At 41.1% G+C, this 12,059-nt stretch overlaps 1 protein-coding gene and 1 long non-coding RNA gene across 2 annotated transcripts in view; both read right to left on the bottom strand.

Annotated features, from left to right (window-relative positions):
* EXT1 (exostosin glycosyltransferase 1) overlaps positions 1–12,059 on the bottom strand; it is a 316,389-nt gene that overhangs the window by 218,533 nt on the left and 85,797 nt on the right. The gene's annotated exons all lie outside the window — the stretch shown is intronic.
* The window catches only part of LOC129626859 (uncharacterized), a 56,144-nt gene that overhangs the window by 3,051 nt on the left and 41,034 nt on the right, over positions 1–12,059 (bottom strand). Inside the window, exon 2 of the long non-coding RNA XR_008702263.1 lies at positions 1,300–1,382. This is a non-coding gene — a long non-coding RNA (uncharacterized LOC129626859). The remainder of the gene's footprint in view (positions 1–1,299; positions 1,383–12,059) is intronic.

Genomic DNA, 12,059 nt, shown 5'->3' with positions numbered 1-12,059 from the left:
ACCCCTTGGTTGTCTGATTTGCAATAGTTGTGGGTATATGAGGTTAATCACAGGACCGGGGAAATTCTGACTCACACTCCCCAAAGGCGGAAGCTCCAAATTTTGTCAGGCAGCCCCGAATTCACTTCAGCTCTGGGAAATCTCAAATCCCAAAAGAGAAACACAATCTGGTTTTCTCTCTCTTCTTTCCAATACAGATACAGGTATAATTTAATAATAGTGCCCTGCTTCCCAAGTGCAATTAAAAATGGCCTTCATTACTCCTCTGAATGAGTGTGTTTTATAATACTGCAATCTATGGTTCAATAAAAAAACAACTACTGCACCTATCATGGCAAAGCTGTAAAAAGTGATCAATGTGCTTTTGGTAGCTCCAGAGGCAGAGGGAAAAGAAAATTAAAAAAGAAAAAAAGACTTAAAGAAATACACATGAAATAACCTAGTCCAATGTGAGTAGCTTTAGAAATCCATGTTTCTTCATTTCTGAAAACTATGATTTCCTTAACTTTAATTAATTCTTTTCTCTTTCCCTTAGGAGGGAGTAAGATGAGGTTAGCAACCAAAAAAAAGGAGATAGAAATGGGAGAAATAGACTCAAATGTCTATGCAGAAGGGGACCTAAGACTCGACTACGAGTTAATTCTAAGGGGTTCTCTGAACTGTTATCCTCAAAAAAAAAAAGTGTGTGTGGGTGTGTGTGGGTGTGTGTAGAAAGAAAGAAAGAGAGAGAGAGGAATAAAAAGTCTGTGAATCAGGGACAGGTTGGGCAGAACAGGAATACTAATTAATACAAGTAACCCAACATTAAATTGTTAGCAGAACCACAAGTAAATGGTGGGTTCTACTGTAAGAAAGATTCTTTTCCTTAATTATTCATCTCGTATCACTTACACCCAGAATAGGACTCCTTATATCTTTGTAGAAATGGAATGGCCATCTCCCAGGCCCTAAGTAAGGTCCCAGGAGTCTTTATCTTTCTTCCTCTCACCCCAAACCATTTTTTTTTTATTTAAAATTTTCTATTTTGACATGTTTCTTGTTTTGTTGTTTTGGCTACACCAGGTCTTAGATACAGCATGCAGCACACAGGATCTAGTTCCTTGACCAGGGAATTAAACCTGGGTCCCCTGCACTGGACTGCCCAGGAAGTCTCTCCCCAGCCATTCTTAACATGCTGATTTGAACACACTCAAGGTTTCTGTGTGTCAGGCACTATTTTAAACACTGGGTATTATGAAATATTGCTAACATCCCCTTTTTAGATTTGCAAAGGTTAAACAACTGCCCCAAATTACTTACCTAGTTGGTTGGTAAGCGGTACCGCCAGGACTCGAACCCTGGGTTCCAGATTCTAGCATCTTCATTACCACCAACACTGCTTTCTAGTAAACAGTGGTTAAGTAACCAAAAGTCATACATCCAATGCATGCAGAATGAATGCTTTTTATAGTCTCATGTTGCAGACCCCTGACTAGTCCAACGTGGAAAAGATAACATAGCCATGCTGGCCAGTCAGCCCTGGTTATCAGTCTAGGGGATTATTCATAGTCTCTGCTTCTCTTCCACCTTTATTGGCATTTATTATTTTACTGTTCTTCCAATGGCTTCAGAAAAACACTTATTTTGTTTCAACAAAGGAAGAGAACCAAAAATCTGCATTTGTAATCCTTCTAAAAATGCTTGTCTGGAGAGAATTTTAATAAAATGTCATTTGGAGATGTTGCAATCATCTGGTCTCAGTTCCTACAGCCACAGAAAGCAAAAACAGTTCACTCTAACAACTGAGTTCACTGACACTATTTGAGCTTCTATTTACAAATTTCCCCCTTCACTAGAATCAGAGAGAGGCAGCTCGAGGTCTTTTCTTCATACACCTCTGCTTTTAACTTTTGTGCTACATTTCGATCCAGACCTAGTTATTGATGGAGGTACCCAAGGTAGAGATGGTTTTTAAAGCATTGAGTGAAATCAGAGCTGTATTAATTGTGTTATCTAAAACACACTACAGATGCTACGATAATCCTCTATAAAACAATGCTTAGTGTATTATCTGATCAAAGATACAAATATAGAGCTTTTCCAAATATTCACCTAGCCAGTAGCATACAAGGGATGAGTGTAAGCTAATCCTTGCTGTCATGGTCTTCTCTGATTAAAAGGAAGCATATGTCCTTCAGCATTAAGGTCTGTCTGAGGCTATTTCAAGACCATGCCTGATCGAATAGTATTATATGATGGGTTAGCATGACTGAGGGAAAAGAGACCTGGACTTATGAGTCATAGAATCTGTGTCTTCTTAGGTCCCTACTTGGCTGTGCTGGTGACCTTCCAACAAGCCCCTTAGCCTCTCTCCACCATAGCTCCCTTGCCTACAAAACCAGGATGGCCAGAATGGTAATACCAACTCTCCTTCTGACTTGAGGGGGTGGTGCCACAGATCACATAAAACAATATATGTAAAAAGTACTTTACAAAATCTGCCTGCTAATGCAGGAGACATTGGTTTGATCCCTGCTCTGGGAAGATCCCACATGCTGTGGAGCAACTAAGCCTGAGTGCCACAACTATTGAGCCTGTGCTCTATAGAGTCCGGGTGCTACAACTGCTGAAGCCCACGAGCCCTACAGCCTGAGCTCTGTGACAAGAGAAGCCATCGCAATGAGAAGACCATGACGCAACTAGAGAAAAACCCATGAATCAATGAAGACCCAGCACAGCCAAAAATAAACAAATACAATTATAAGAAAAAAGGACTCTGCAAAACATTGAGCATCAAAGTTATCACTGAGCCCTGTGGAGAAGACAGAGTTAAACCAAATCTACATCCTTTAATATAGCCTAACTTTTCAGTGATAAACTGCTGTATGTATGTTTTACAGCTTCCAGTATATTTTTGTATGTTAGAATAATATTTATGAGTTCATTTCAAAGCTTTCTAATTTCAGTTAGACTCGGTGGAAAGCTTACACATTAAAATTTCTCTATAAATCATTTATTGTGCAAATACGAACTTTTATGAAAAAAATTTTTTTAAAAAGAGGGAGTTTTTAATTGATAAGGACTACCTAACTATACTCCTTGGGTTGCCTCTAGAAACATGTTTTTCATACAGTGGGTCATTAATAATATATTACAAAGGTTTTGTTATGATCACTAAAATATGAGATCTTTAGGTCTCTCTGCCAAAGTCCTATGAAACTACTTCCAACCAGAAAATCCTCATTGGGTTAAAGTCATTTGATAGCTAAGTTACAAGATAAATGTATTTAATCTCTCTTTTGGACTAAACATTGAGCTAATAATTGTCAGGAAGCTTTTGACATTAAAAACTTATGACTCAAATAAAATTTCTCTGTTAGAAGCTCAGGTACTGAGATATGAGCACGATCAAATGGACACTTCTGGAAGATGACCAGTATTAAGAACATAAAAACTGTCACCCTGGGTCAGACCAGAAGTCTAAGCTTCCACTGGACTCTATGATGTGTGATAATCTCAACAAAACACACACTGTACAGGACTGTCTGCCCATGTGATGGTGAACTCAGGGGCTGGTGGTGTCTGAATGTTGCTGGATACTGAGAAGTCCTCACTGGATTCTGTCTAAACCACCCAGCTCTAAACACACGCCCTGGCATTTCAGATGCCAAGCACCAGGCACAGATGCTTAGGATAATAGGTTCGATATGCTTGTTATCCTCTGGGAAAATCCTTTCCATTCCCCTTTATTTGAACTAAAGCTACTCCCTCCAGCTTAAAGAGGTGCCCTTTTGTTCCAGCATCCTGGGATGAGGTAAGCAAGTCTACATTCCACCTGCCCCTACCCTACACATCTCCCTTCATCCCACCACTCTCCAGTCCTTATCTTTCTGCTCTTCATCTGGAAACCACACTATGCTCTGATCACTTTAGTCACCCTGATCAATCTATTTTCATGAATGCGGAAAGAGACTTGGGTTTTCCACCCAAAATAGAATAGAAACTTGGCTGAAAACCAAGAATCTCCATAAGCCTTCTGACTTATAAACCCCAGCTAAACTGACCATCAGTGAAACCTCAGTAACAGCTTTCATGTTAGATACAGATTGTGTTGTTGTGGACATTGTTGTTTAGTCAATCCGTTGTGTCCAACTCTTTAGACGCCACGGACTATAGCATTCCAGGCTCCTCATCCATGGGATTTCCTAGACAAGAATACTGGAGTGGGTTGCCATTTTCTTCTCCAGGGGATCTTCCCGACCCAGGGATTGAACTTTCGTCTCCTGCTCAGCAGGTGGATATTTTTACCACTGAGCCACCAGGGCAGACCAAAGATTGTGTTACCAAAGAGCAATAACTTGTTTGGTATCTGTGAAGCTGATACACATGAATATACAATGGAGGAAATAAAAAGAAAGAAGAATGGGGAGTGACATAGAATAAAGGATACACTCTTAATTTCCCTTAAGATTAGCTCCCAAGATTAACCCAATAATGTCTGTAATTGTTGTTCATTATTTCAATAACTTCAGATTTATTACTTTCTGGAATGCAGCTGGGTAGATTAAAAGAAACAACCAATTACTTTTCATGACTGGAATAAAGTGTGTCCCATCATTTATGGAGGAAAACACCTGGGGAGACAGTAAGGGTCAAATACTTTGATCCTTGGATCATTCATAACATGAAGCTTGGCACCTAGGCAAATTTTGATATGTAAGAACTGTATCAAAAGTCAAGTCAAGTGAACAAAGGGAAGGAAAAGAGGAACAAGTGGCTAGGGGATTTAAGTCTGTGGCTTTCATCTGGTGTCATAAACGAAGTCACAAACCACATGAAATTTCAGAGCAAGGTCCCATTACTTCCTGGAAAATAACCAAATGTGACACTGTATTTCAAATGCTTCATAAAAGAGCAAAACCATTTCACTACTTAGAATGACTTAGGGTTAGCTTGGTTTTTGTGATTAGCTAAGGAAAAAGGAAATTTGTAGGGAATAAGGTAGAGAGAAATTGACTTGAGAGATTTTTCAAGCACTTCAAATCCAGTAACAAACAAGCAATGGGCTAATTATAAATATCTCCAGAATTCTTATTAAGAAGGAAGGTTCCTGACCATTGTCAATTATGTATGGTGCTGCCACAATCCACACAATGGATAATAGCAACAAGTACCCCTTCCTTGACTCTGATTTAGAAGAAAGCTCAGTTAAACAGGAATACCTTGACTCTCTTGAACATCTGAGATCCAAGAAGTGGACTGATGTTACTGTAAACTGAATCCTAGGCTAAGAGAAAAACACAGTGATCAACCTTGAAAAATGCATGAGCGCCAAGACCAGATGCTGAGCTGTACCTAACAATTCATCACACCATCCCTGCCCTAAAGGCTCCCAATACTTTCTGTAGTTTTACAGACACAAGATGAAAACTTGAGAGTTAAAGGAAAAAACTAAAAAGGAAAAAAGTGATGGTAAATTTGAAAAAGTGGCTGCAGCATAAGTAATACAGATCTCAAGCAGCTTATCAGACTCAAGACTTGAGCAAAGAAACAGAGTGGTTCACTCAGTTCACTCATGATAATGTCAGCTCTGGAACTAGCAGTGCCATTTCTTCCTTTCTGCCACATATTTGTCCACTGTCCCATTTTGGCTCCAGATCAGGTACTAAGCACTTGTGCCAGATGCTGGGAACAAAGATATCTGACAGGGGTCTCGCCTTCAGTGGACCAGAAGTCCACTTTGCCTTCTTCTTCTCACCAATCTACCCTATCTTATTTTCTGGATTGAGAAATGACAATGTGAAAGAATTAAAAAAAGGGGGGGGGCAGTGTTTATGTTTCAAAAAATAAACCACAATAAAAATAAAAATAGAAGGAAGAACCCTACTTAACCAAGATTCTTCTTGACATTGTTTTATGATCAACCTTTCTAGGATGGCTAACTTCTTAGGAATTGGTAGGAAACAACAAAAAGATAATGCTATGGACTGAAAATGTGTTTGACAGTAAAATGCAACTGTTTTCCAGAAGGCAGCATTTCCTCCCTACCCAAAGGAAACTTCGACCATACGTTTATCCATCCAGTCAACCATTTGTCATTCATTATCCATTCATGCAACTGTGATCTATGCAACTCTGCTATGTATACTTCAGGCAAAGCACAGGCTCCAGGATAAAAGGGCTTGAGAAAAGGGAGGGAGGGAGGGAGGAAGGAAAAAAGCAAAAGGGAAGGAAAAAGCAAAGCAAAACAAAGCTGCCTGTCTTCATGGAACTTGCAGTTTAGAAGAGGAAAGACACTATTCAGTCATATAAATACAGAATTTAAAAACTATGATATATGCTACAAATGAACAGTCCAGGTAACTGTTGTGAGGCACCAGGGAAGGCTTCTGTTTGCGGGACTAACAGAAGAACTAGGGTTGAGCTTGGGGAATTTAGTAAGAGGAAGACCCAGATAATGAGCTGGAGAGTCAGCGAGGAACCAGATCACACGAGGCGCATCCTCACAGGACTTAGACTGTCTTTCACCTAAATTGCAGGAGGGAGATGACAGATATTAATATGTTCTAAACAGTAGTGTGAGAAGCTCAGATTTATATGAGTTCTTGATGTTTGTATATGTGTGTTTCTATGTATGTGTGCTAATGAATCCTTATATGTGCATAGACTATCTTTGAAAGGATACAAAAGAAACTGATATTAGTAATTGCTTCTGGGGAAGGAAACTGAGAAACTATAAGCCAGGGTAAAAGAAAGACCTCATTGTCACTGCATCCTGGGGGCAGAGTGGGAAGGAAGTCAGTTGCTATTAATATTAATTTTTTTTTACTGAATGAGAAAGATGCACAGGACTAAGGTGGGCAAAAATAAAATGAAAATGAAATGAAATAGAAAAGAATAGAAAAGGAAAGGAAAAGCAAAGTAAACAACAAAATCAACTCTACTTAATAAGGGACCAGATCCATCCCTGACTGATGCTTGCTGCCTTCACTGTGAAGAGAAGAAAGGGCAAAGTGCAAAACGCAAAACGCGTTTCTAGGTTGTAAAAGCAGCCAAAGACCTGGAGAGCCGACATTGCAGCCAAAGAATGTTGGCTTGTGGAATAAATACAAAAACAAAATAAACCAACACCAGCTTTAAGATAAGGGAAAGAGCTTGATACTATCTACTCCAGCCCCACTCAGATGTGCCTTGAAAGACAACTGAAGGCAAAAGAAACTTTCTCCAAACTGCTACTTTCAACAGCGTTTACCATCTGGAGCAGAAAAGGTCCAAACAAGCAAAATACAAGGCCTGGTAAGCACAGGCAGAAGGCTGGAAAAAAAGAGAGCGAGGCGGACGGGCTTGCAAGGTCAGCGAGTCACTGAGCGGCTAAATGAGGGGGCTGAGAACCTCCTACAGAGCAGTTTGGGGCACAGGGAAAAAAAGTGATTAAAGGAGTTTTGTTTTTTCTTTCTCCCATTCTTGTTGCTGTTGTTGTTTTCCCAGAAATACCAGTTCCATCAAAGTTTTGACAATTATGAAACATGTCAGCTGATAGTGAGAATTCATCAAATGTGCCACAAATGACAAGAAATGAGAAGCCGAATCCTGAAAGTGGATGGGTTTCAAAAGTCCCTGACAATCACTGCCATAAATCACCCAGGCACATCAATCTTTGGCTGCAGGAAGTTTTGCAGGGAACAAAAAATGCAAGAAAAAAGCACATGCCGAAAAGAGGTGCCACGCTCTGAACGCAAGGATTGCCTCTCGAGTTCCAGAGGTTGCAGTTATGCAGAGCCTAGGAGATACGGCTCGTCCTCTTGCCATGATGAAACTACACGGAGGTCTCCATCCAGACAGGTGGAGACCGGGGGCCCAAGCCCAGCCCTGCGATCTTCTTGGGATCTTGCGATCCATACTAACTCTTCTAAGAGAAGTCAGCCTCCACTTCAGAGAGGATGCCACCTCCCCTGTCCAAGACACTCTCTGTGCTCCACTGAAGTGAGGACTGCAGGAGAAAACAGTACAGCGAAAGGATGTACTTCATTAGAATCCCAAGATGAAAAGCTTGGATTATCACTTCTTGTTTGCTCAGAGTCTATGGTGTAATCTTGACAAAGACTTTAAAAGGTAACAATGTCTTCTAGACGCCTCTCTTTCAACTCTGCTACTTTTATTTCTTTGAATGCAATTAAACATAACAAATATGCCTCCCAGTTATAGGTTTTTAATAAAATATAAACTGCCACAATTTCAAAAGGGTAGAATAAACTTCTGAGATCTCTCCTTGAAGGACACAACATATTCATTCCCCCACCCATGTTGAGGAGTCTGACTTCTGCTAAGCCACGAGTAGTAACTTGACTTTTAGTTGATTTTCAGCTCTGCCATAAATGCTGTTACAGTCAAACTTAATTGTTAGGGGCTGGCATGTCTTTTATCTCTGGGGGGAAATGGTGATAGCTACTAACAACAAACGTCATCTGCTGATGCACCAGATTCTCGGGCTACGTCTAATACCTTCAACAGTCGGTTAGGCACACATTCTCGACAGCGCCTTTTCCAAGCCCAAGAGGGTTCATTTGAAACACAGAGAACAAGATCTTCTCAGGCATCAGATTGCCCGAAGTAATGACCCAGTGCAAGCTATGAGAATCTGGGTTAACATTAAGGGGAAAAAAGGCACCTCTAGCCCCAGAGAATAGGTCAAAAACTGACTTTTTAATAATTTTTTTTTAAGAGAGAAACTATAAGCACTACTTGGGGGTGGTATCTGAAAGAACCTCAAGTGTAAAGACTAGATTTACAGTGGTACATCCTATGGGCCCATTTGTCTCATTGGGAAATTAAGAAAGGGGAGGTATCTGGTTTCCCCATGTTTAAAAGAGTTTACAAAGTCATTTCTCAGTATCCTACATTATCTCAGGGAATGCTCATAGTGGCCTTAACAAAGCAGCTACATTCCACAAAGTTCGAAGAACTGAAGTTTAGTGAGTTGAACGGATCTGGCTGAGGGCATTCAGCAAAGGGACAGAGCCAGACTCAAGCCCAAACCTGATTTATCCTCATCCTCTTCTCCCTCTACAAGTGCTTGCCTTGAGTATCAGTTTCCATGAAAGCGTTAGTCACTCAGTTGTGTCCGACTCTTTGCAACCCCATGGACTGTAGCCCACCAAGCTCCTCTGTCATGGGATTCTCCATGTAAGAATAATGGAGTGGGTTGCCATGCACTTCTTCAGGGGATCTTCCTGACCCAGGGATTGAACCCACGTCCCCTACAAGGCAGGCAGATTCTTTACTGTCTCAGCCACGAGGGAAGCCCTCAGCTTCCATGAAATGTGGATCCAAAGGCAAGAAGACTCCTTTTTGACCATATAAGGCTGAGCTACAACTTCTGAGAAGCATTTGTCATGGCACTGCAAGCCCTCAGCCATTATCTGAAAAAACCATCTGAGCCATGGGCCGTCATCATGCCCTCGTACTGACACAAAGTCTTCAATCTCTCATCACCTGTTGTTGTTGTTCAGTCACCAAGTCGTGTCCAACTCTTCACAACCCCATGGGCTACAGTACGTCAGGCTTCCCTGTCCGTCAACATCTCCCAGAGTTTGCCCAAGTTCATGTCTGTTGCATCGTGATCACCAATATTTAGTCCAAAAAAATTTCCCATTGCATTATTGTCACTCAGATCAGTTTCTTCTTGCTTACACACAGTCAACACAGCAAACTGGCCAGAGCTGAATTTGAAGCCGTCCTCAGCTCTCTTTCTGACTGTCCTGGGAATTATTACCTTTTATTAGTGCAATTTCAGAGTTTACAGTTATCAACAATATACAATTAACAACACATATGAGCCAGGCTGTTGGATGTTTGAGCTTGCTGCTAAGTCACTTCAGTCGTGTCCGACTCTGTGCGACCCCATAGACGGCAGCCCACCAGGCTCCCCGGTTTCTGGGATTTTCCAGGCAAGAACCCTGGAGTGGGTTGCCATTTCCTTCTCCAATGCATGAAAGTGAAAAGTGAAAGTGAAATCACTCAGTCATGTCCAACTCTTAGCAACCTCATGGACTGCAGCCCACCAGGCTCCTCCATCCATGGGATTTTCCAGGCAAGAGTACTGGAGTGGGGTGCCATTGCCTTCTCCTGTTTGAGCTTACTCCTCCATTAATAGAAATAACACAGTTTCTAAATGAATTACAGTGGGAATTCATGGTTGCCAAAAAGAGAGAGTTTTCACCTACAGGTGAAAGTTTTACAACGAATTATGTGGCTGCAACCAGAGAATAAGAGGGAAAGTTGTGACCCCAACCCTCAAAGGCCCTTGTGGTGAGGACAACAACTAAAATGCTTAAGAGTCTACAAAAATAGATGGCGACAGACCCCAAAGCTTGGACCCTGAAGCAGCCGCTCTCTTCCCAGAGCTATCAATATTCCACTGATAGCCCAGAATCACTCAGCCAAAGGGCAGGGATGCATCTGGACTCAAGGAAAAAGAAATTCTTAATAAAAACACACTTCTAGGTTAACTGGGATAGTACAAGGTATCTCCAGAAAACTGGATACATGTGAGAATTCTCAATGGAAAATCTAACACGCTCTGTTCACCAGATGCTGTGCTTTTTACAGAACATAGGAATCTGCCTACTTTATTTCGGTGGGCGTCTGAAAACCTAGTATCTTTCAATTTTCGTAAATGAAAGAAAGGGAGTTAAAATACTTATTTCTCTCTATATATGGCTGATTGGTGGAGGAATCAACCACAGAAGGAAAAAATAAAAAGAAAATTTAAGGCATAAAGCTATGCATTACAAAGTAAGAGGAACTCACCATAATATATACATTAATATTCATTAAATATATAAACATGTTCAGGCCATGTCAGATAGATGGTGTGTGCTAAGCAATATCCAAAGAACTTTACAGACCACCCAGTTTAGGAGTTTAAAATAAGAAATTTTATAGTGATGCATTTGTAGATTCAACATTTATGAGTACAAAAAAATAAAAAGAATAGTCTTCCAAGGGCCAGGACATATACACAAAATATGTGATTCAAAAGGTGGACCTAGGGCTTCCCTGGTGGCTTAGTGGTAAAAAATCCACCTGCCAGTGCAGGAGACACGGGTTCGATCCCTGGTCCAGGAAGATCCCACATGCCACAGGGCAACTAAGTCTGTGTGCACCACAACTCCTGAACCTGTGCTCTAGAGCCTGGGAGCAGCAACTACAAAGCCCGTGCACTTAGAACCTGTGCTCAGAAACAAGAGAAACCACTGCAATGAGAAGCCTGTGAACCACAACTGGAGAGGAGCCCTCGCTTGCCACAGCTAGAGAAAAGCCTGTGCAGCAATGAAGACCCAACAGAGCCAAAAATAATTAACTTAAAAAATTAATTTAAAGTAAGATGGACCCAGATCACAATGGCTTAAAACCAAAAATCAGAGAGAGAAATGACAAAAGGTGAACTCGGGTCTGGCGCTTTCACCTACGAGCTGTGAAACACCACAGGGTAACTGACTTCTCCAAGAGACAGTCTGTCTATCCCCAAAATGAGACTCTTGATAATGCTAACTTTCTATGATGCACCATGTGGCACAAAGGAAATGCTGAATAAATCTCGCTGATTATTCGTCTGTGGATAAACTTTGACTTGAATATCCTAAGACAAAGAGTCAGTAGGCGTGGTCTTTAGCAAGTCAGCATGCCCAACCAAGACAACATCTTCACTCCTTTTCCCGCTCTTGACAAATGCCACGGGGTACTGACTTCAGCTGCGAAGTAGATAGAGCTCTCAGTGTGGGCAATGTACTGCCTGCTCCTTATTGATTTTGAGCACAAATATTTTCCCACAAGTATTGTTTACTCTCCCCCAGGTTAAATTACAAGTTCAACCAAACTCTGAAAACACATCATTTAAACTTCACCAAACAGTTCTGGACCCCACACAATGTGGGTGGCCTGAATTTCTGCACACTGTCAAGACGTAAGAATGATATGTTTATCCAGAAAATTCCCAGGGATATTTCCTCCTGAAAGTTGCCAAAGTATTTAGCTCTCAATCTGATAATGATCAGATTTAAACCCAGGCTTTTCTCCCA

The sequence above is a fragment of the Bubalus kerabau genome, chromosome 14 (assembly GCF_029407905.1).
Source record: "Bubalus kerabau isolate K-KA32 ecotype Philippines breed swamp buffalo chromosome 14, PCC_UOA_SB_1v2, whole genome shotgun sequence".
Taxonomy (NCBI): domain Eukaryota; kingdom Metazoa; phylum Chordata; class Mammalia; order Artiodactyla; family Bovidae; genus Bubalus; species Bubalus kerabau.
This window is presented reverse-complemented; position numbering and strand designations above follow the sequence as displayed.